This window comes from Vulpes vulpes, unplaced genomic scaffold, assembly GCF_048418805.1.
Source record: "Vulpes vulpes isolate BD-2025 unplaced genomic scaffold, VulVul3 Bu000000696, whole genome shotgun sequence".
NCBI lineage: Eukaryota > Metazoa > Chordata > Mammalia > Carnivora > Canidae > Vulpes > Vulpes vulpes.
The window spans coordinates 424,708-446,976 of record NW_027325674.1 but is presented as its reverse complement, the minus strand read 5'-3'; positions in this window follow the sequence as shown (position 1 = coordinate 446,976).

The window sequence follows — 22,269 nt, the reverse complement described above, 5'->3', positions numbered from 1 at the left end:
TTATCTCGTGGTGGCTTGCATCAGAGTTCCTTTACCACAGGAACACTTTTCATCTTCCTTCCCGGCCTTTATTCCGGGCAATTCATCTTTCTTTTCGCTGCCCTGTGCTACCACCCAGTTAATTGCTTATTCAAAGGTTTTCACGTCTACACTTCTTTTCCCGCTCAGTACGCAGGGAATGCAGCTTTCCCCCCCGTTTAAATTGTGGTCAGATGCACTAGAGATGCAGCCTTTCCTGTCTTTTCTCCCCCTTCCTGTGGGAAGGGGAACTTAGAGCCAGGGGGAGCTGTCCTGTGCCTGGGCTGAGGCCGCCAGAAGGGAGCCCTGCTCTGCGATGGTCTCCTGCTGCCCACACCCAGAGCCGGATGGAGAAGAACACAGCCCACCTTGTTCTGTGTCTCTGTGGTCCCAGAACTACCTACCATGATATAATGAGTTCCATTGGAAAATGGTACAATCTAGAAAAAGACCATTTGAAAGGATGCTTGTAGTCCTTTTCAGAGAATCAGTGATGGGAAGGGGCCCTGCAGCCTCCAGGCCTCCCTCTACCCGCAGCTTCAGATCTCTCCCTGCTGAGAACTCCCTTCCATGGATCATCATGGCTTGACCTGCTCCTAAGGTGTTCAGGACTCTACACATAGTTACCCCCCCAACCCCTCCCAGGCAAGTCCTCCCTGACCATCCTCACCCGATCAATCTCAAAACCCTGTTCCTGCTGAACGATGCCAGCTCTTATCCCCGCGTGAAATTATCCATGTGTTCGTTACTGTGCTTATTTCTGGTTTCCTCTCAAAATAAGTTCTATAAATTCCATGTAAGCAGGGAATTTGTCTTGCTGCCCACTCCCACTCCATGGTAAGGCACTCAGAAATATCTGGTGAAATAAGAACATGAAAGAACAAGGCCTTGGGCCGAGTTTTAGTATTAGAAGCTACTTCCTTCTGTGAAAGGGACAGTGATATTGATAAGTGTAAGATCATCGTCATGTATTAAAACCGATTTATTGGCTGTTAACTAAGGTTCAGACACAATATAGTCAGGAATTTGTGTCATCTGACTGAAGTCTAGAAACTCATCAAGTTACCACACGCTGAGGGTGACAGACCTGGGATGTGCCACGCACCTGACTCAGGGCTGCAACCCTTCCCCAGCTGCTGACTGCCCACCATTTCTCAACACAGAGTGTCCCCCAAGCTCTGTGATGAGAGCAGCCCCATCAAGCCCAAGGTCATGGCTCATGGACCCGTCCCCTACACAGGGCATACTTCACTATGAAATAATGTGTCTCAAAGGTCTCTATCAAAGACCCTCTTGGTACAAGAAAACGTCAAACACAGGCAACATAAGGAGGGCGTTTGGTGCAGAGGAAGCGCTCAGAAGATAAAGCCAAGGGACTCTTTCAAGACAGGCAGCCCCCTCATGTGCCCTGGGGAGGTCGGGCCTGGCTTGGCTAGTTCTGTAGCACCTGCCCGTCGGAGGGGCGACAAGGATTAGGATAGTCCATTACAAGTACAACAGTATGATGATGGGGATGGCATTGCACTTTTGACTTGTACATTAGGTGCTGTATGCAGCTCATGTCAGTTCATTCTCAGGTGGCGCTGGAGGGGTGGGGATGCATCCTCAGCTCCACATCAGGATGGGCCAGTGAGCTCCGGAGGGTTACAGAACTAGGCTGCGCCTCCCAGCGAGGCGGAGATGGTGCTTGCAGTCTGACTCCCTGCCAGCCTCTCTAAAGCCGTGATGCTCCAATCACTCCACTCTCCCAATGCACAGTATGTCCTGTATGAAAAATTTTTAAGATTATTTTTCATTTTATGCAGAACTGTGAGTACAGTTCTTTCTCCCATTCCTCTGTTTCCTATAAAATAATGACATTTAAACTCTGCCAAACAATAAGAAAAATTCAAGGGAATTAAAATGTATATATATAAAAAGAAAAGGAAAGCAGAGTTAGGAAAGAAAACTGCAGACCGTCGTTTTGCTTGGGTGGCCAACTCAGGCACAAATATTAACACGGGACCCCTTGCCACAGTAACCAGAAGCGTGGTCTTGACCCTGACCCACTACTACTACTGCTGCTGCCCAAAATTGGTTGGAAATCTCAGCTTCTGCCCTTCTCCCTCATGGCTTCCTGGAGAGAAGTGAGTGTTACAGATCATTTATTTTTCCATTGAATGTGCCTTTGAACACCTCTATTTTCGGTTTTCTTCGACAGCATCATAGAGGTATGATGTACACAGGACTGCACATTTAATGGGTGCAATTTGAGAAGTTTGGATAGATGCAAACACCAGTGATATTAGGACGACCAAGGTAACATACTTAAAAAAAACAAAAACAAAAACAAAAAAGGGACACGAGGGAAATTTTGGAGGGTGTTGGATGCTTTGGTTTGGTTTTGGTGGGAAGCACACTTAACGGAAATCCACCCTCTTAATTTGAAGTACGTGGAACAGTACTGTGAGGTGCAGATGCCGTGCTGTACCAGGAGCTTCTGGAGCTTGTTCATTTAGCACAGATGAAACTTTGTACTCAACTGAGCAATAACCCCCAGGGCCAAGCCTCCAGCCCCTAAGTGGGGTCATGCTGTGCTATCCTGTGACTGGCTTATTTCACAGAGCAGGATATGCTTCTTGTTCAACCACCTTGTTACGAATGGCAGGATGCCCTTTTGATTCTTAAAGGAATTCCTTTAATTGCCAAATTTCAGGTTTATTCTTTTCTATTCATTATCTGGTGAAATTCTCCACCGTGCAGTGTATTTTCTGAATCATCCTTGTTATAGCTCCTTTTGAGACCTTGTCTAAGGATTCCAATAACTAAGTCCTTGGAGCTTGCTCTTGTGGTCTCTTTCTGTTCCCCTTTAATGCTGTTTCTGGACATATCTGGTGAGGTTTCAAAGAGCTGTCCGACATTGCCTGGGGAACAAAGAGACTCAGAAGATCACCCTCCCAATAGGTAGACAGAGTGGGGTCAAGTTGCCCAAGCCAACCAGGGGCTGAGGACAACCAGGGGCTCTGTAGGCTTGTAAGACTCTTTTAAGCTTGAGAGTCATTCTGACTCATGGGTCTCAGCTGATAACCTGGTGGCTTTCCCAGGACCCATTCTCCTTCATGGATGGTGAACCCCAAGCATTATCTTCTCTGCACCTTGAGATTATGCCCAGTGTTAGCCCATTTTTCAGTATTTTTATGAATCTGTTAGATCCTTGCCCTTCTCCCTTGAAGAACACCTATGCTCTGAGAGAAAGCTGAGCCTTGATATCCAAGATCTCATGAGAAGCTGGGCAGAGAGAAGTGGGCTCAGCTCCTGGCTGCCTCCACAGCCTGAAACTGTTTTTCTCTCTTTTGCCCCACAAGTGAGATTTCTCATTCAGCTGGTTTCTCAGCCTGTTAGCAACGGTCCTCTGCCGGTTCCTTTATGTGGGATTCTCATATGCTTACCCTGAGGTATGAATCAGCCAATAGACTGCAGGAAAAGCAGGTACAGAATGTGGGCTTATTTCTCCTCCATTTCCCTTCACTCAAGAACTTCACCTTCACCTTCCAAATCCCGGGTGCCACCATAGGTACCTGGCACCTTCAAACAGATCTTAGCATCTCATTCAGCCTCCCTTAGCTCTTAGCTCCTGGTGTTTGCACTGCTCTGTGCTTCCAGCCACTCCATAGTCCTCATGCAAAAAATCGATACAGGGGGTGGCATTTCTGATAAACACTCCAGAAATGGGGCCGATACAGGCAGGTCGTTTGGCAGCTCCAGCAAAAGAACCACAGCTGTCAGGTTGTAGGCAGAGTCAAATTATAAAACAAGTGGAGGAACATGGATAGAATGAACTCAGGAACAGAATCGTCCAAATGACTGGAAGCAGCACTTCAAGGGGATACCCAAGAGGGATGAGAAATATAGCTGGGGAAATGGTTGGTCACCAAGATTCAAGGATCTTGGGTAACAAAGTTTGGGTTCTCCTCCCCACACATAAAATGGAAAATACTGAAGGAGTTTCACTGTTACCGTAAATTCTGAGACTGGTCCTATCAACGGACAGTGCAAACAGTGAAGCACCTGGTGGTAGGGGTGGGTTTGGGAAACAGGAGGTTAACATGACAGTTTATAGATGTACGTGAGGACGTGTTTTCCGCCTCTTTCTTCTGGTTCTGCCGTGACCATCCACCCCCAAGAGGCCTGACCGAGGTGCCTGTCAGTTTTTCCTGAGCTGAATGCCACCCCTTTTCTACTCAGTACACCATTCATGACTGTTGATCTCAGGGCATAGGAAGCTCCTCCTGGAGGGAAAGAGCTGCCCCAATCATCCATGAGAGTTTACAAAGGGCAGAGGCACATGATGAATGCTATTTCTTTCTCGCCATTGCACTGATCCGACAGTGTTTGCTTTCTTTTGGGGCAATGGCTCCAACCGGACAGCAAATGCCTGGAGAAGGAGCATCTTCTTTAGGAAAGCCAGTTCCCTGCTGGGCTAGGCTGCAGGAAGTCATACCAGGGAGCCTCCACCTTGAATAATTCCCTGGCATCCAGAGACTTGTAGGTTCACAAGAGGATTTCAACAGCTTGCAGGGCCATGTGTCTCTGCCCATAGGGGCACTCGCGTTAGCTAATCACATAGGAGCACATCACCAAGTGCTGCTTTGTTAAGTTATGGCAAGAAGCTGTCTTGTCACAGTGGGGAGATGCAGGTTGATGGGCCGAGCCCATTCCCTTCCTGTAGGCAGACTTACCAATAGCTGTAAGAACTCCCAAAACCTTTAAATGTATCCACAGAAGTGGAATTACAAGTCCAGGAAGATAAATATTAGTGTGCTGATCTCAGGTTATTTGCCCAAGTGTTTTTTTTTTTTTAACAGTTTAATTTGTGAATCAAACTGGAAACACTTAAAATGCCCCGCACTGGGGAGAAAGGAGGGGGAAGTGGGTGAACTAAGCTGCTGTATGACCACATACTAGACTAGCATGACAAGTATTCAAATTTGTATTTGGTAAAATAGGTGATCATATGCGACATACAGACCATATATTCATTTTACAACGCAAATTGAGAAAATATGCATTGACTGTGTGCGTGCACGTGCACACACACACACACACACAGACAAAAATTTTAACATTATTTATCCAAGGGTGATGGTGCCAATATTTGAATTTTCTCCTTACTTCACAGTGAACACGCATTTGTGCTTATAGAAAATATATGTCCACACGACTATACTTGATAATATGTATATTTGCACATTATGTATTAAACCAGGACTTAAGGATAAGAAGCTTGAGAGAAACTGGTATCTTAGAAAAACTTTTAAAAGATTATTTTGAGAGAGTGGGGGCAGGGGGAAGGCAGAGGGAGAGAGAATCTAAAACGGACTGAGCATGGAGCCTGTCTTGGGGCTTGATCTCATGATGGGGAGCTCATGACCTGAGCCACCCGAGTCACCCAGGCGACTCTAGAAAATACACTTTTAAAGTCAGGCAGACCTTTCTTAAGACTGTCGATTTCTAACTCTTGGGTCCTAGATTTAAAAAAGCAGTTTGTGTTTTTATTTCACAAAAATTGTGTAAGGTAGTTTTCATCCTCATTTCCAATCAACAGAACTCAGAAGCATAAAGCACCAAGCACATCACCAGTGCTCAGAATCGGGAGCTTTATTATTAAGGAATTATAATACCATTCCAGTTTTCTTAATGCCGGGACATGTACAGGTATGGCCCAGGCAAAGGATGCTGAGAGGACGGCCCAGCCTCAGAGGGTGATTCTGCAGTCTTTGGGGTGAGAACTCCCAGGCTCAGAGCAGCACCTTCTGGCACAAGCATTGGTCTCTGACTCTCTTCTATGTTCTACGAGGACCAGCGCTTCTGCTCTGCAAGATCTTTTCTGTGCATGTCTGACTAGCCAGGGCACAGACAACCATCTTGCCTCCTTTAGATGAACAGAGAGGTCCCTGCTCCCCCTCATTCTTCGCTTTCATTTCTGGAACTTCCTGAGGGCTTCAGACATTGCTTTGTCACCACATTCAAAACACAGGCACTCAGACATGGCCCTACCCTGCACCCCCTGCATGTGAGCACATTCTGCTCCAAGTACTGCAGGAGACACTGCAGTCCAGAAATCCCCGATTTCCAGCCTGGTCCCCACGGACACTTGTAGTTGGGCATTGTTTTAAGCAATGTTTAAATTCAAACTTTGCCTAGGCTTAGCTGTATGATTTGGGGTGAGTCACTTCCTCTGGCTGGGCCTCTGCCAAATCTCAGATCTCCCCACCTGGGAGGGCCTTTATGCATCATCTTGTCCAAACTCCTCATTTTGTCAGATGAACAATCACTCCGCCCCCAGCCCAATCACCCTGTGGTCCCGAGGATCAGTCTCAGCCTACCCTCTCCCCCTCTGGAGAAGTGGAGGCTGGGGCATCACAGGCCAGCAGAGGCGGCTGGTGACTCATGTGCATGGAGGGAGCTTCTCCGCCGAATCGCCTCTATCAGAGTTGCTATGTGCCGAGCAAATTCATCACTGTGGAATCTCATGCCCCTAAGGAATTGTATTTCCAATTTTAGTTTTCTGTTACTAATATTTCTCTTGCTGATTTCATCTATGACTAGTATGTATTAGATCCTCACTCTGTGCTAATCAACTACAAGGTATGCAAATACTTTAAACCTCTAAATTAGGAGATCCTCATCCTCAGGAGGAGGAAAACATTAAGTTTGGAAAGTGTAAATGTTAAGCATTAGGTACAGGGAGGGCCGGCTGTCACATAGCTAGCTAGTCAGTGAGCCATAAAATGCAATGGATGATTATTATTGAAATAAGCAGCTGGAAAGCTTATAAAATCTCATTTTTCTCTTTACAAGTGAGAAGACAGACTTTTGAGAATGGGGAGTATCAGGCCTGAGGTTCGCACAGCTGCGTCTCAGGTCTAGGGTTCAGAACCTCTGTCTCCCCCAGATCCAGGGTATTGGACCTCCTTGGTGCTCTCCCTCCTTTGCTCCAAGGCTACTGTTCAATGCCTCAGTCTAGTCCCTCATTTTGGAAACTAATCTCATCTCCCGAGTTCAGTGGTGTCTGCCGATGAGGGCCTCACTACCCATGTTTGGGAGTTCCTCTGTCCTCTGGGGTCTTGAGTAGAGTGCTTGGAACAACCCTGGTGTGAGATTTGCCACCATTTGGGTCCGTCTTCATGCCAGATTATGTTGTAGGTCTATTCAGAGTGAAGTGCATACAGTAGCTGTTAATAAAAGTAGTACATGGGGAAAGTTCTAAAACAATAAAGGCCTAGATTAAGAAGATAGATCTCAAACGGCCCAACATGGTACCTCAAGGAGCTAGAGCAAGAACAAAGTGAGCCCAAAGTTAGCAGAAGGAATAAGACTAGAGCATAAATAAATGAAATACTAGAAAAAGGATGGAAATAAGAGCTGTTTAAGATAAAATTGACAAACTTGAAGCTCAGCCAAGAGATTCAAATAAATGTAATCAAAAGTGAAAAACATTACAGCTGATGCCACAGAGATAAGGATTCTCAGAGGACCCGGAGAATGGAATGGTGGGGGAGGGGAAGAGGATGGTTGACAGGTAAGAAGTTTGTTACGCAAAATAACTTTAGAGCTCTGTTGTACAACATGGTACTTGTTCTTCACAATACAGTATATGGTGTACTTAAAAATGCATTAAGAAGATCCATCTCACATTAAGTGTTCTTGCCAAAACACACAAAAACCCACAAAAGGGCACAAGGAAATTTTTGGAGGTGATGGGTAGGTTTTGTACCTTTGTTGTGATGACAGTATCACAGGTGTTCGCATGAGTCCAAGCTCAAAATGTATATACACTAGAGTTATGCAGGTTTCTGTAGAGCATGTTACCACAATAAAGCAAATAATTTGCTAAATAAACGAGCCAACGAATGAACATCTTGACTTCCATACATCAGACTGAACTCAGGGTAGTCAGAGGGCCAAAAGGCAGCTCAGTGACTCAGTAGGAAGGGGCAGACTCTGGCACCAAACAGACTGGTCTTCACATTCTGACTTTGACTGAGATTAACTGTTTTAAGTCTGTTTCTTCTTAAAGGAGGGTAATAAGGGGCTCTTGGGTGGCTCAGTCTGTTGAGCTGAAATCAGGAGATGGTCGCTTAGGTCATGATCTCAGGGTTGTGGGATCAGTGCCACCCCCCAACCCCCATGTGGGGCTCCATGCTAAGTGAGGAGTCTTCTTGAAGATTCTCTCCCTCTGCCCCACTTGGGCATATACATATGCATGCCCTTTAAAAATAAATAGATCTTAAAAATAAAAGGGTAATAATAGTTCTTACTTGCATGGTTGTTGGGAGGATAAATGTTATCTCTTGTTCATATTATTCTCTTAGGATAAATGATGAGTTAAGATCTAGTCAACAGCTCTGCCTTGAGTTGACTGCTCCATTGGAGAGGCAGGGAAAGGGGACATGGGATGCAAGGACCTTCTGTAGGCCCTTTCCAGATGTTTAGTCTCTGGATCCTCAGAAATATAAGCAAACAAGCACAGGTGGATGTTGATGCAAGGCTGCCTTGTGGGGGCAGCAGAGTCATTCTGGTTTAGATGTGGAGGCTGGATTCCACTGGGATAGGGAATCTAGGAGTAGAAAAAAAGGCGTGGGCTGGTTTGGTTGCATTTTCTAAATTGTGCTATTTCCATTGAGTTCTATTCCAGTGAATCCTGAGAGACCCTCTGCTCTCAGGACCACAGCCAGACTTGGTAGAGGAACCTGGAGAGGACAGCATGGCTGCCTCTTCCTGGGCATGCAGCACCCTCTAGGGGCATGGGGCCCAAGTATTCACTCCAGGGTCCTTCATGCAGGTATTCCTGATGAAGGGATGTTCTGGAGACTACCATCATCTAAGCTATCCTACTTCCCTTGGGAATCTGTAGCTCTAGGAGCTAAGCAGCACAAGGGGGGACTCCTGTCATGTAAACATGTGCTCATGTAATAGATCTGGGCTAACTTGCAGGATAACTTGCACTTATTTGCCTGAGCAATTGGAGTCTGTTTCTTCAGAATTAGATCTGGAGATTCAAGAGGGCAGATAATGCATGTTAGAAGTAGCCTGAGGAAATCCAATAGATTTTGGCACCTAGCTTCACATTAAAAAATTAGTTACATTAACTTCAATATTTTCCTTTCTTTACTAGATGAAATTGGCTAAAGCCCCCCACCCCCACCCCTGCCCAAAGTGAAGGGTCTATTCTCTTGAGAGATGCCACTTGAGTGCTGAAGAGTGGTAGGTTCACAGGTCTCTAAAACTTTGTCCTACCCTCCAGGAGCTCATAAACCCAAGAAGAGAAGGAGCAAGGCAAGAAAATAACTTATTTCAAGATAGTTGCATGGAAGTTATAATCCCATACTTGCTTCACAGATAGGAAAGGAGTGATGGTTCTAATAACCAGACCCAAGCCATAGGGCACACCAGGGAGGGAGGGGGCAGTAAAGTCCTGCGAGCAAAGTAGCCTAGGGGTTAACCAGAATGCTTGTAAGTCTACTGCACCTCGAGAAGAATGGTTAGGAAGTAGAAAGAAGTATGCCATACCCTCTCTGACCCACTATCACACTCCTAAGAAGTCATTCTAGGCAAATAACAGTTCTTAAGTTCATATCCAGAAAAAAAGTCATCTAACAGGACTTTATAAAGAAGATGAAAGGCTAGAAGTAATCTAACGGTAAGTAGAATTCTATTTGTCAGGCAGATTATGCAGCCGCATAAAAGTAGAGTTAGGAGGATACTAGAAGTGGAGGAATATACACAATTAGGTACAAATAGAAGAGCAGACTGTAAAGCTGTACCTGCTTGCATCTAAGGATATACACATTGAAAAAACTAATGCATCAGGACAATGATTTGGGAGGTTAGTATCTTATGCTAACAAGAAAATGATCGTACTTCTACACGAAGGTGTACACGTATTTTTATGTGAAGATCTTAATCCTAATACATGATGAACAACAAAGATACAGTTTATTCCCAGTTGTGCAAGAGTGAGGACAAAATGTGATGTGACTTCAGAATGGCAAACTCTCTTCCAGGTGGGGAGCTTTGTGTGGACATCTCAGAGTTGGCTTCTCTGTTGAATCGCCTCTCTCAGAGTTGCGGTGTGCCAAGCAAATTCATCACTGTGGAATCTCATGCCCCCACGGAATTGTATTTCCGATTTTAGTTTTCTGTTACCAACACTTCTCTTGCTAATTTCATCTATGACTAGTATGTATTAGATCCTTACTCTGTGCTAATCAACTATAAGGAATGTGAATACTTTAAACTTCTAAATTATGAGATCCCTATCCTTGAGAGGAGGAAAACATTAATGTTTGGCAAGTGCAGATGTTAAGAATTAGGTACAGGGATGGCCGGCTGTCACATAGCTAGTCAGTGGGCCGTAACATGTAGTGGACAATCATTGAAATAAGCAGCTGGAAAGCTTATGAAATCCTATTTTTTCCTTGACAAGACTGACATTTGAGAATGGGGAGTAACAGGCCTGAGGTTTGCACAGCTGAGTCTCAGGTCTAGGGACATCTATGGAGGGGTGTAAGAGTGCCTGAATAGACTCTGGAGTTCATCCAGAGACTTATAGGGAAGATGTGGGGGGACAAGCAGATAACCTGTCCCACAAAGCTATGTTTCTGTCAATGATCAAGAACTCAGATTTGGTTGGGAACAGCATTACCTAGAAGCCACCTCTTCAGCATCTTCACTAAAATGCATATGGCAATGAATAAAACCTCATATGGATTTTATGCTCCAATTTCATGCTTGTGACACTGGAAAAAGTTCAGTAAGCAAATAAAAGAAATTCAGCTGAATTTTATTGAGTTAGCTGACTCAGCCGCAGCCTGAATTTTGGATTGCACACCCTTAAGTTTGTCTTTTATGTTTTTTTCCAGTTTTCACTGGGGCCATAAACCTGACAGGGGATGGGTATGGTAAAACAACAGTCAGGGCTGTTCTGTGTCCCAGAGGGTGCTTCTTTTCCAAGTGTTCCAACAAAATGCTGGATGTCCATGGTATTAGGGGTGGTGCTTGAGTATTGTACAGCAGGTGCCAAGGCTCAGCACATATTTAAGGGGGGACTACTTATGTAACGAGGAAAGAAAACCCAAAGCTCATATTAGGGTGGTTGTGCAAGATGTAGGTTCATATTGTCCCTTGAGGATTCGTGGTGCCACTACTCCGACAAGTCTGGGTCTAGGTCTACTTGTTCCAAATCCAGGTTCCCTGAAGTCCCAAAAACTTCTTGTCCAATACTGAAGTGTTGCTTCAGTGCCTTCAGATCAGAGGCAAAGAAGGATCGTTCCCAAAGATTGTCTGCCTCAAAGTCCATAGCAAAGGTCAAGTGGCCCCATTCAGCCATTGGCATAGTGACCAAGGAGTACTGGCAACCCCCCGGCTTAGCCTTGACAGAAGTCCACTCCTCACAGTGGGTGAGAGCCCTGTATTTTCTACGGCACCCAGTGCCCTTAAAATTTTTTTTTTTAACCATAAGAGATTATAACAGGACTGAAGTATGTTATAATTTCCAGATGTATCATTGAGTGGGCAAATATTACCTACTGTGTCAAACCTCTGTTAGAAATTAACTTCTTTGGTCTACACAGCATCTATTAGTTGATATGATGAACACTCTGCATCTGAGGTTGAAAAGGAAAAAAAAAAAAAAGACCCAATGTTGGTTCTTTCCTGGGAGGACTTCTTGATCTAGAAGATAGTGACCAGCTACTGTAATTTAATGAATTTAAAGGTTGTAAGTGCTCTGATGGCCTTCTGGGTTACTCTATGGAAGCCCAGAGCAAGAGCACGCAAGCCCCTTGGGGAAGAAGGTACAAGCCCAGAATGCTTCTTGGAAGAGAGGACATTTGAGTTCAGGATTTAGCTCAGGATTTCTCAATTTGGGCACTGATAGTTTTGGCTGGATACATCTTTGTTGTAGGGAAACTGTCCTGTGCATTGTAGGATGTTTACCAAAACCCCTGGCCTCTACCCAGTAACAGAAACCAAAAGTAGCTCCAGACATTGCCTCACATCCCCCGCGGAGCCACTGGGGCTGCCCTCTTGTGGAGGAGTCTTTAAACAAAAGAATTGGATTTCAGAAAGGCCACCCTGCTGGTCTGTGGCTCATAGGGCAGAGGCAGCAGCTGATGGTGATGTCTCCAGCCAACTCAACTTCTGATTAGACCAGAAATCATGGGCCAACCCCTAGGCTGTTCCTCCTCCAAACAGCACACCCACAAAGCGTCCACAGGGAGGCCCTGGGTCTTACTTTGCTAGGTGCATATCATGATGTGTGTCAGATCCCAAAGAGTCGTGGGATTCCTCGTACAGTGGGAGCAGCACATGATTGAAGGGATTTTGAAAAACAGAAAGATCCAGATGTTGGTTCAAGTGAGTTTCCATTGGAGATCTGAGATTCAAGGAAGTTTTGGATCTAGAAGTAGAAGCTATCAACTGACCCATTGTATGTGAGTGGGCTGTGAGAAGAGAGGGACTCAGGTAGCTATTATCCTCAAAGACTGTCCCCCAGCAGTGCATAGGTGTGAGTGGGTTCGATTCTCTGGAAGAGGATTTCCATTTCCCTGGAGTAACAATACAAGTAAAATAAGTGGTGTGGAATGGACACCTGGCATACATTCCATTTCACTTATTCTGAGTGCGTACAGTGGGGGCATTAACAATAGCAGGACAAAGATTTGTGGGCCACGAGGAACTGGTTAGCTAATGCTTTGATTTCATGTAGCACAGGATAGTGATTTTCTTGCTTAAAAGGGGACATCAGATGGAGAGAATTATAATTGTTCATTGAGCTATTACTATGTGACATCCTTGTCTGAGCATTAGCAGACCCTCTGCCAAACCCTCAACTCTTTAAAGACGCAACTTGCCCAAGACCACAACTAACAGGTGACTTGAGTGGGACTGACTCTAGAACCACACCCCCCCAACCACCACCCCATCCCCTGCCCCACTCAACCCCAGTTGAGTACTATTGGCCAATACTATTTCCTTCCATTATCCTGAGACATTTCAAGGTCTGGTAAAATTACTGATATTTAAAGCCTTTTGTTGAAATAAAACTGATTCTTAGATCAGAATCACCTGGAGGATTTGTTCAAACAGATTGAAATTTCTGAAGGGTGGAGCCCAGCGTTCAAAGGGATGCTGCAGGTCCAGGGATTTTTAAACAACCTATTTGATGTTTTATATGGTATCTACATCGAAAGAGTAGGTGAGGTGTGTATTTGGATAAATAGCTCTTAGAAGTCCCCACACACATAGTTTAACCCCTGGATTCTGGTTACTCATGGCTGACTTAGTCAGCAGCCCCATCTCCTATTCTTAGCCTGTGCATTAATGTGCATTATTCATGGTTATCAAGTTGGATAACTGTGGTTGAAGGCCTTCTATTTTTACAATAATTAAAGGGTTTAGGAGAAAATAAGTTTGGTTGCTTATATGCCCTCAAATAGCCTTGTGGGGTGGGGGGCAAAATGCGAAGGGAATAATCGTGCTGGAGATCCTGTCCATGGTGCTGAGGGGCATGTCATAGTTTTCAGTTCAGACACCTCACAGCCCCAGGCAGGGATAGAATAGGGTAGCCTGCATTTTCCTTCCAGCCTCTGATGCTCAGGTGTCAGCCAAGTCTAGCAGAACAGGAAAGGAAGGAGAAAGGGGATTGGGCCTGTGACAGCAGGAGCAGCGAGGCTTAGCCATTCAGCTTCAAGTGCAGGGGAGAGAGGACCCAGAAATGCCCAGCATGGATGCTAGCACAAGGTCATTGGCCATCCTGCACGATGGAGACCCCCCTCTGCTTCTCATCATTGTCAGAGTGCTGAACCAGGGGATTCAGGACAGCCTAAACCTGTGAACTTTGAACACAATAAGTTTATTTAAACTTAGCTGTAGAATCTGAGAACATAACCATTAGCCTCATCTAGAAGTTGGCAATTATAATAGTCCCTGCCTCAGAGTTAATGTGAGGATTAAGTAACACATATGTGGAAATATTCGAGATCAGCTATATTATAATCCTTTGTCTGCTACCCTGGGGAACTACCAATGTTTCTATGCACATAATGGCATCAGCTCTCCCCTGAGAAAATGACTTATTCCCAGAAGCTAGCCCACAGCTTATCATGCCATAGCTCTCAGGATATTCCTAAAAGTTTTTTAATGCCTACAGCTTCAGCTGTACTATACAGCTTCTCAGACTTTGCTGTACATGCAAATCATGCGGATATCTTGTTAAAATGCCCTCACTATTCAGAGTATGGTCCATGGACCAGGAGCACTGGCATCACATGTGAATTTGTTAGAAATGTAGAATCTCAGGATCCAGCTCGACCTGTTGAAGCAGAATCCGTCTCTACCTAGCTCCACAGGTGATTTGTATGCATGTAAAACCCTGAGAAGCCCTGGCTTAGAGAGGACAGCTAGGAAACATGCTCCGGTCAGGGTTTTAGAGGCATGCTATTCCTTGGCTCATTGTGAATGTGGTCCTCTCCCCAAGATAGTATTGTGAGATGTGAAATAAATTATTTCCTAGCGCCTACTGTCAGGTTATTTTTCTGTGGTTTGAATTCAACCATAAGAAATAAGTACTGCATTCTACAGGGGAGCAGGTGGGAGTTCGTGACTCTGGGACCTGCACTTGAAGCTGAACGGCTAGTGCTAGCTTTTCCAATGACTGGGCTGGATCAGACCCCAGATCTGTCTTCCCAATACGTTTTAGTGCTCCTTTGATCAGCAGCATCACATGGAAGACCTTCACATCTGCCCAAGTCACTACTCAGACAACCTACTTTGTATCTTCTTCCAAGCAGATAAAATATTCTAGCACAGGGTCATTGCATACTACTAACGAAGTGATTTCTCTGAGCTTTTAACGATGAATATTTACAGTGAACTGAAGGAAACTAGAGCATCTCCACATGGCTTTCCCCCCACCCCTAGGGTCCGACCCCTGAGGTAGACAGTCCCTGGATCCCAAGGTGCTGAAAAGTGAGGGTGATGAATTTGATATCAGGCTTCTGTGGGGAAGATGGGGAGATCTAGGTAGACCCTCTACCTAGAGGTAGAGGGAGGGTGCCTGGAAAGATCAGGGGTATGGACAGAGGAAAGAAGTTCTAAAACATGCATCCTAGCTGGCCAGGTGATCCTGGTGAAGAGACTCCATGAGCCCCCTTCTCTCTGGGATTAAGGAGAGTATTTCCCTCTAATATTTGCATAGATCTGTTTAGCTTTTAGAGTTCTACTTTCATATCTGGTTTCATCGTCTTACTGAACTCATGAGTAAAGCATGTTAGAAATTGTTTTGTTTTTACAGTGGAGAAAACAGGGGTTCAGAATCTTCCCCTTACCAGGTTGTCTGATGTCATTTACAGCATCAGTATCCAGAAAATATTTATACAAGCAAGTCTGAAAGCATTTCCAATCCCTTTGTCACAAGTGTAAACCTGAGATGTGGGAGGTCAAGGGACCATTCAGTCCCTTGATGAGCTGTGACCTCCACATGTTTCTTATCCTGAGGGACAGGATAGCTAGAGGGGGCAAGAATAGAGGAAAGTTTGGAACATGCTCATAAAGTTTTTCCCTCTGGAGACGGGTCCTTTGCTATTAGAATGCCCTGGGCTTATTTCATAATGACAACTCTTCCCCAGCCCCTGCCAGAACTGGAAGGGTGGAAGGGGAATCTTTCTTGGATTTTCACAGAGAACCCACAGGGAAAAATCCCCCCCAAAGTAGAGCCCCTAGAAATTTCTCCTTCTCATGCTAGTCTGCAGTTGGCTCCTAGAAATTCATCTAGATTACCACTTACATCTCTGTACCACCTCAGGTCCCCAGCAGCTTCTGCTTTAAGCATATCTTGGTTGGCATGGTCTGGATTTGCCTATCTCTGCAGGACAGCTGCCACCTGAAATCTGATGCGCCTAAAACAAGTCACTAGGTTTACAGAGAATGGGCTTTTAGTCTATCCAGGTTTTTTTTGTGAAGAATGGGGTGATGAGTTCCAATATCTTTACAAGTGGGAGCGGACTCCCAAAGTCAGGTATGTTTAGTTTAGGTCCTCACCAAAGCAGAACCTGGGGAAAATGCTCTGGTACAGTGGTTGACTTAGGAAGTGGTCTTAGGAAGCAGGAACAGTGAGGAAGGGAGACATATTTGCCAGTTCGTAGCACCAATACCATTGCCATAGGCAGTAGGGGCAAAATTCTGCTGTGACCATTTGGAGAGCTACAGAAGGCCTTCCAGAATCTTATTTCAGAAAGCCAACAGGCTGGGAATTTACCTAGAGTCTCCTGTATAGCATTGTCTAGTACTGCCTTGGGAACCCTAAATCTTTAAACACCCCAGGATGTGTCTGCTTGCTGGCCTGCTTCCCTATAGCCTGGGAAAGGCCCTGAAGCAGACATGAAGGTACCTTAGGGCCAGCACTTGGCACTGGTCACTGTCAGCATGAATTGGACCTCTCGAGGTATGTCTGGAGAAGTTAGACCTGAACTGAATAGTATAGGGCACCAAGAGCATCTTCACATAGGTGACCGCATTTCATATGCTGGGTATGCAAGAAACAATGTTACTGTCCATGCTGAACAGATGGGCTATAATTCCAGATATCTTAGTGACTTTGTCTAAACATTAGGGCACATCTGGGATATTAACTCTAGTCATGTTCACCATAGACCCCATGGATAAAAATGGCATTCCCCAACTCCTGGGAGTCGTGGAACAGTCGTTTTCACAGTGCCTACTAGAGGAGAGCCAGGGCATGTTTGTGTGACTGTCCTATCTCTTAGAATTGTGATTCTCTGATCCCTCTCCACACCAACATTGGATTTTTTCCCTAATTCATCCACCCAGATGGTCAGCATTTTTGGCTAAATCCTCAGAGGAGGTACCTTTCTAAATGCCTATGAAGATAACAGTTATCCTATATTAAAAGAGTGGGGAGGAACTTTTAGGTTCTAATTCTTAAGCCTGAACCTGCCTGGTACCCAGCCTGAGACCTGAACTATGGCTATGTTGTTTAGAACCTCTTTCTGGAATCTGACATTGATGGGATTCTTAGATATTGACTCATTCATACAAGTATTAGAAAGGTCAAGCATGGCTAAAGGCTGGATTAGAGGTGATTATGTACATGTGAGTATGGTAGGATCTCCATCTTTCAATTATAAGCCATTCTGAATGATCAGTAGGGGGCTAAGACATAATTCATACAGATGACATGAATATGAGGAGGGATCCTGAACCTATTACCCACAGAATGCTGGAATGTTGCTTTCCATGAAAGCTGCCTACAGTTATAAAAGCCCTGGAGGCTACCACTTCACTGCAGAACATATGTACTGTATTTTAACTTCATAGTTAAAAGAATTGTTTTTCCAAGGGAAGTTTATTGCAAAATGTCACTTGCCAAAATCCCCTCCAAAAAGCCGGATACACAGGTGGATCATGCATTAGAAGCCATTTAAGTATATATTGTTCTTATCCTCAAGAGTCCTAGTTCTGTTCAAAACCATGGCACCTGTCACACGAGAATTTGACATAGGACTATGGTTATATAGGATTAGTGGTCCCACCATGAGAAAACCGACTCCCACACAGCCACTCAGGAAAGCACAACTGCAGTGAGCTTATGAAGATCATGAGCAGTAGAATGTACTTAGGGTTGAAAATGAGAGGCTCCGTGTTCAAGGTCTAGGTATACCCATTAGCAACAGGTCACTGAGCAGAATACTTGACCTTTGACAAGATAGTCGCCCTAAGAATCTATATTGGATTGAATTGTGAAGCTGGCATCAGCAACTTCTAGGCAGGAAGAAAAAATATATATATATAAGACCTCCGATCTTGCGTTTGGCAAACTCAGAAAAATGAACCATCCTCTTAATGGAAGCTCTGTGCAGTAGTCTGCATTAAGATTCTGGAGGAGTAGAGGCAGCCTGCCGCTCTTGTCCTATACCCATCCTGAAACACTCCATCATGGGCAAAAGGCCCTGGTGGCTTCATCAGGTGGTTGAGCATAAGTGGGGCTGGCTGTGTCATCTGGCACCAGGTGTCTCTTGATGCTTACAGGAAGTTTGCTCCTGCAAATTCTTCCTACACTGTCTTGAGCAACAGAACTCATTCCTCATGGAGAGGAGGAAACAAAGCTTCATTTATTACTGTACAACATTAATTCAGTTATTCTGGGTTATGGAGAAAAATGCCATCTGGTTCTAATTCCAGTCCTACTACTGGATCACTATGCAAGATCTGAAACTGTATTTAACCTTTAAAGCCCTGCTGTCAATCATGTTTCTCAGGAGGCAGTTCAGGGCTGTGTGAGCAGCCAGTGGCTTGGCACACCTTAAAAGAGTAAACTAGAACTGACCTACCGCAAATATTAAAATCTCTTGAATTTAATGGCCAAGAATCAGGAGTTTGACTTAAAATTTAGTGTCTTGCTTTAGGCATTATGACTTATGATATTAACCCATTTATATTAAGATTTTTAGTAGGATCCTTGAAACCATTCAGGGTGTGTTATTGTCTCACTTTATATCTGAGATCTGAAGCCTCAGAGAAAAGTAACCTATACAGGTCCCACAGCTGTCATGTTACTGGAATGGGTTCAACCAGGTGGGATTCTCCATCTATACTTGCAGCTGTGCTCCCCCAACAATGCAAACATGGCTTTCATTTAAATCGGTCAAATGCAAGGTAATTTTTGAAGATCAAGTCAGGCAAATACATTTGAACTTTCTTTCCGAGCCAGTACACAGCAGAAGAAGGTATCCGGCTGAGTGTTAGAAGTATCAGCTTGATTCCAGACGCCTATATGGGAGCTTCGATGCAAGCTTCATGCAAGCTATGGCTCCGTGTAGCCAGATTCTTTGTACCCCCTTATGGGAGATGCAAATAATGGCACCTAGGTCTTGGGTTTGGGAGAGTGGTTAGATTTGAAATACCTATTATCTGCCCAGCGTCTTAAGTGTTTAGAAGTAGAGGGAAAGGGGGAATGAAATGTCCTTCCTGCCACTCTTAGGTCAAAGCTAACAATGGATCACTAAAACCATTCCCTTCCTGCTTCTAATAGTCCACATTGAGTAACATAAGCCTCATTTCTTCAAACCCCCTCTTCTTTCCCTCTGACCACTAGGATTTTAATGCACCAGGCACTCTGTCCCCCACACCTCCCTGCATTCATAGGTTTGGTCAATCCTAACAATTCATGTAAGGGATCACATTATCCCCATTATAAGACAGGGAAACTGAGGCTCAAGCTTTTCTAGGTTAATACAGTTAAGTGCTTCTCTCGGATTCAAATCCAGGCTGGCCTGAAGGTCTGAACTCTTCCCTTGTCCATCTGAAGACACCTGCTGAGCACTTACAATGTGGTTGTCCTTTTAGCTGCTTTGAGGTTTGTTGAGAAACTTTCTACAAGTCCTACTTCCTGTTAAAGTAGGAGATATGGGAATAACTGATACAGCAGAGTCTGCTCATAGCTCTTAGGGGCTTGAAAAGTGCTTTGAGTGCTCAAAGGACGACCTCGCCCAGGCAGATGAGAGGGCTGGGAGTGGGAAAGGCCTAGTGAGAGAGGATAGAGACTGGCCAGGCCAGAGCGGGGGGAAGACCCCAGCAAGACCTAGTGAGAAGCAGAGGAGCTACCGAGATGGAGAGCTCCTCCACCTGGAGGCTCCCCACATACTTCACTCATGCTAATCTAGCCTTTGGACACTCAGCCTATAAAATGCTCATAAATAAAAGGAACTTCTCAAACTCCATACCCCAAAGAATCTACTCAAGAAATTGGAAGACAAACAGACATTTCTCCAAAGACGACCTATACATGGCCAACAGACATGAAAAAAATGCTCTAGAGCACTGGTCACCAGGGTAATGCAAGTCAAAACCACAATGAGATACCACCTCACACCAGCCAGAATGGTTAAAATTAACCACTAAGGAAATGACAGATGTGGATGCAGATTAATAAAGCAGGAAACAGATGTTGGCAAAGATGCAGGAAAGGGGAACCCTCTTGCACTGTTGGTGGGAATGCAAGCTGGTACAGCCACTCTGGAGAAAGGTATGGAGGGTCCAGATGAATGGATAAAGATGTGGTATATATGTGTATATATCTATATGTATACACACAAAATGGAATATTACTGCATCATCCAAGAGGACGAATATCTCCCATTTACAGGGACATGGATGACACTGGAGGATATTTATACTAAGTGAAATAAGTCAATTGGAGAAAGACCTTTATGTGGTCTCACTCATGTGGAATATAAGTAACAGTGAAAAGGACCATAAGGAAAGGAAAGGAAACTGAGGAAAAGTTAGAGGGGACAAATAGAAACTCTGGACTCTAGGAAATGGAGGATTTCTGAAGGGAAGGTGGGTGGGGGGATGGGATCACTGGGTGACAGACATTGAGGGTACATAATGTGATGAGCACCAGGTGTTATAGGTTGGCAAGTTAAGCTTAAGAAGGAAAGGAGGTGGGAAAGAGAAAAAGTAAAATTAAGTACAGCAGGGTAAGGAGCCCAAGTAGTTTTCTTGCTTTGATATTGCTTCTCAAGGAGCCATTGGAAAGTCCTGGAGAGAGCTGGTCATGCAGATAGCCAGGGAAGAGTTCAGGTGGAGAGACTAGTGCAAAGGCAACATCCAGGAGCACGTATGGTCAGACAAAGTAGTGAGAAGCCAGAGCAGCTGTACAGAGAAGCAAAGCAGGAGATGTCCTATATCGTGCAGGGCCCCAGGGGTCACTGGTAACACCTGCTTCTACTTGGAGGGCAACTGGGAGCCAGTGAATTATCTGAACAAAGACCCAGCAGCCACAGAAGTCTGTTAAACAAGCCAGCCGGTGGCAGGAAGGCCAGTTAGGGGACTAGAGTGGCAATCCAGGGGTGACTCCCACCCAGCAGCCATGGCAAGTTAAGAACTATGAACCCAGGCCAGGCACTAGGGGAGGCCCAGAGGCAGAAGGTTCCAATATCTGAAGGGCCTGGAATAGAGCAAAGCTAGCAGGACAGAAAGTCCAGAGTAGAGAGACAGGTCGGGAGGGTGCTTATAGGCAGCTGCTCCTCTTTGGTTCTGTGTCCTTCTCCAGGGACCTAAGGGAGGGGAATGCTTGTTTTTGCTTGGGTTCATCATGGACTGTTGGAAGACGAGCGTCACTCAGCCAATTCAGGGACTGCTCCCATGGGAACCCAGAGTAGGTGTAAACTGAAGCGTCCATGTGGACTCAGGCTGTGGCCTCCAGGCTGAGCCAGGGAGACCGGGTGGGGACTTAAAAAGCAAAATGCCTCTTTTCCAGCTTGTCCCTTCTTCCCCCTTAACTTCATCTAAAGCAGCTCATCCATTCACTTGGCCCCTACACACACACACACACACACACACACACACACACACACGACTTTTACTGGGTGGTGGCAGTAGGTGTCCCCCATGCACAGGGACCTGGATGGAGGGGCAGGGCCATAGGCCCTGCTGCATCGATTCACAGACAGACCTTAGGAGCTGCTCCCAAGGAAGAATGGGTCATTTCCATTGAAGTTCTTTTTTTTTTTTTAAGAACCTTTTTTTTTAAAAGGATAATCTGGGAGATTAAAGCCTTTTCCCAGAGCTGTGGGGACACATCCTTCCCAGCCCCACATGCTGGGCACAGAGCAGATGGGCACTGAAAGTACAGCACCCAAGACCATTTTAATGATTTTTTTATATGCCAGATTAAATTAAAAGTCTTGACTTATGAAGGTAGAGCTTAAACAGTTACCTTACAGAACTGTTTTGTGAAAGGAGAAAAAAAAAGTGTCAAAGAATACATTTCTCATCCTCAAATTTTTTTTTTCTACAAAGCTTGCATGAACACTTGCCAGATACTATAGCCAACTATAGGACTCCATGGAGAGGAAAATAGCAAGCAGTCCACCATTAGGACTTCTACAAGTAGTCTTACTAGGACTACGATTGTTTACTAGGTGTCCCCAGGACACAGAGCTAAGTACTTTGTTCGCTTTCAGTTTTGGCTGCCATAAGATATCACAGCCCAGGGGACCTAAAGAGTTTATTTTTCATGGTTCTAGGGGCTGGGAGCCCCAGGGAAAGACACCAGCATGGCTGGATTCTGGGGAGTGCCCTTTTCCTGGCTTGCAGATGGCCACCTCCCCGCTGTGTCCTGACCAGATGGAAAGCAAGGGAGTGCTGATCGCCTCTGTAAGGGCACCTATCCAAGGCCCCACC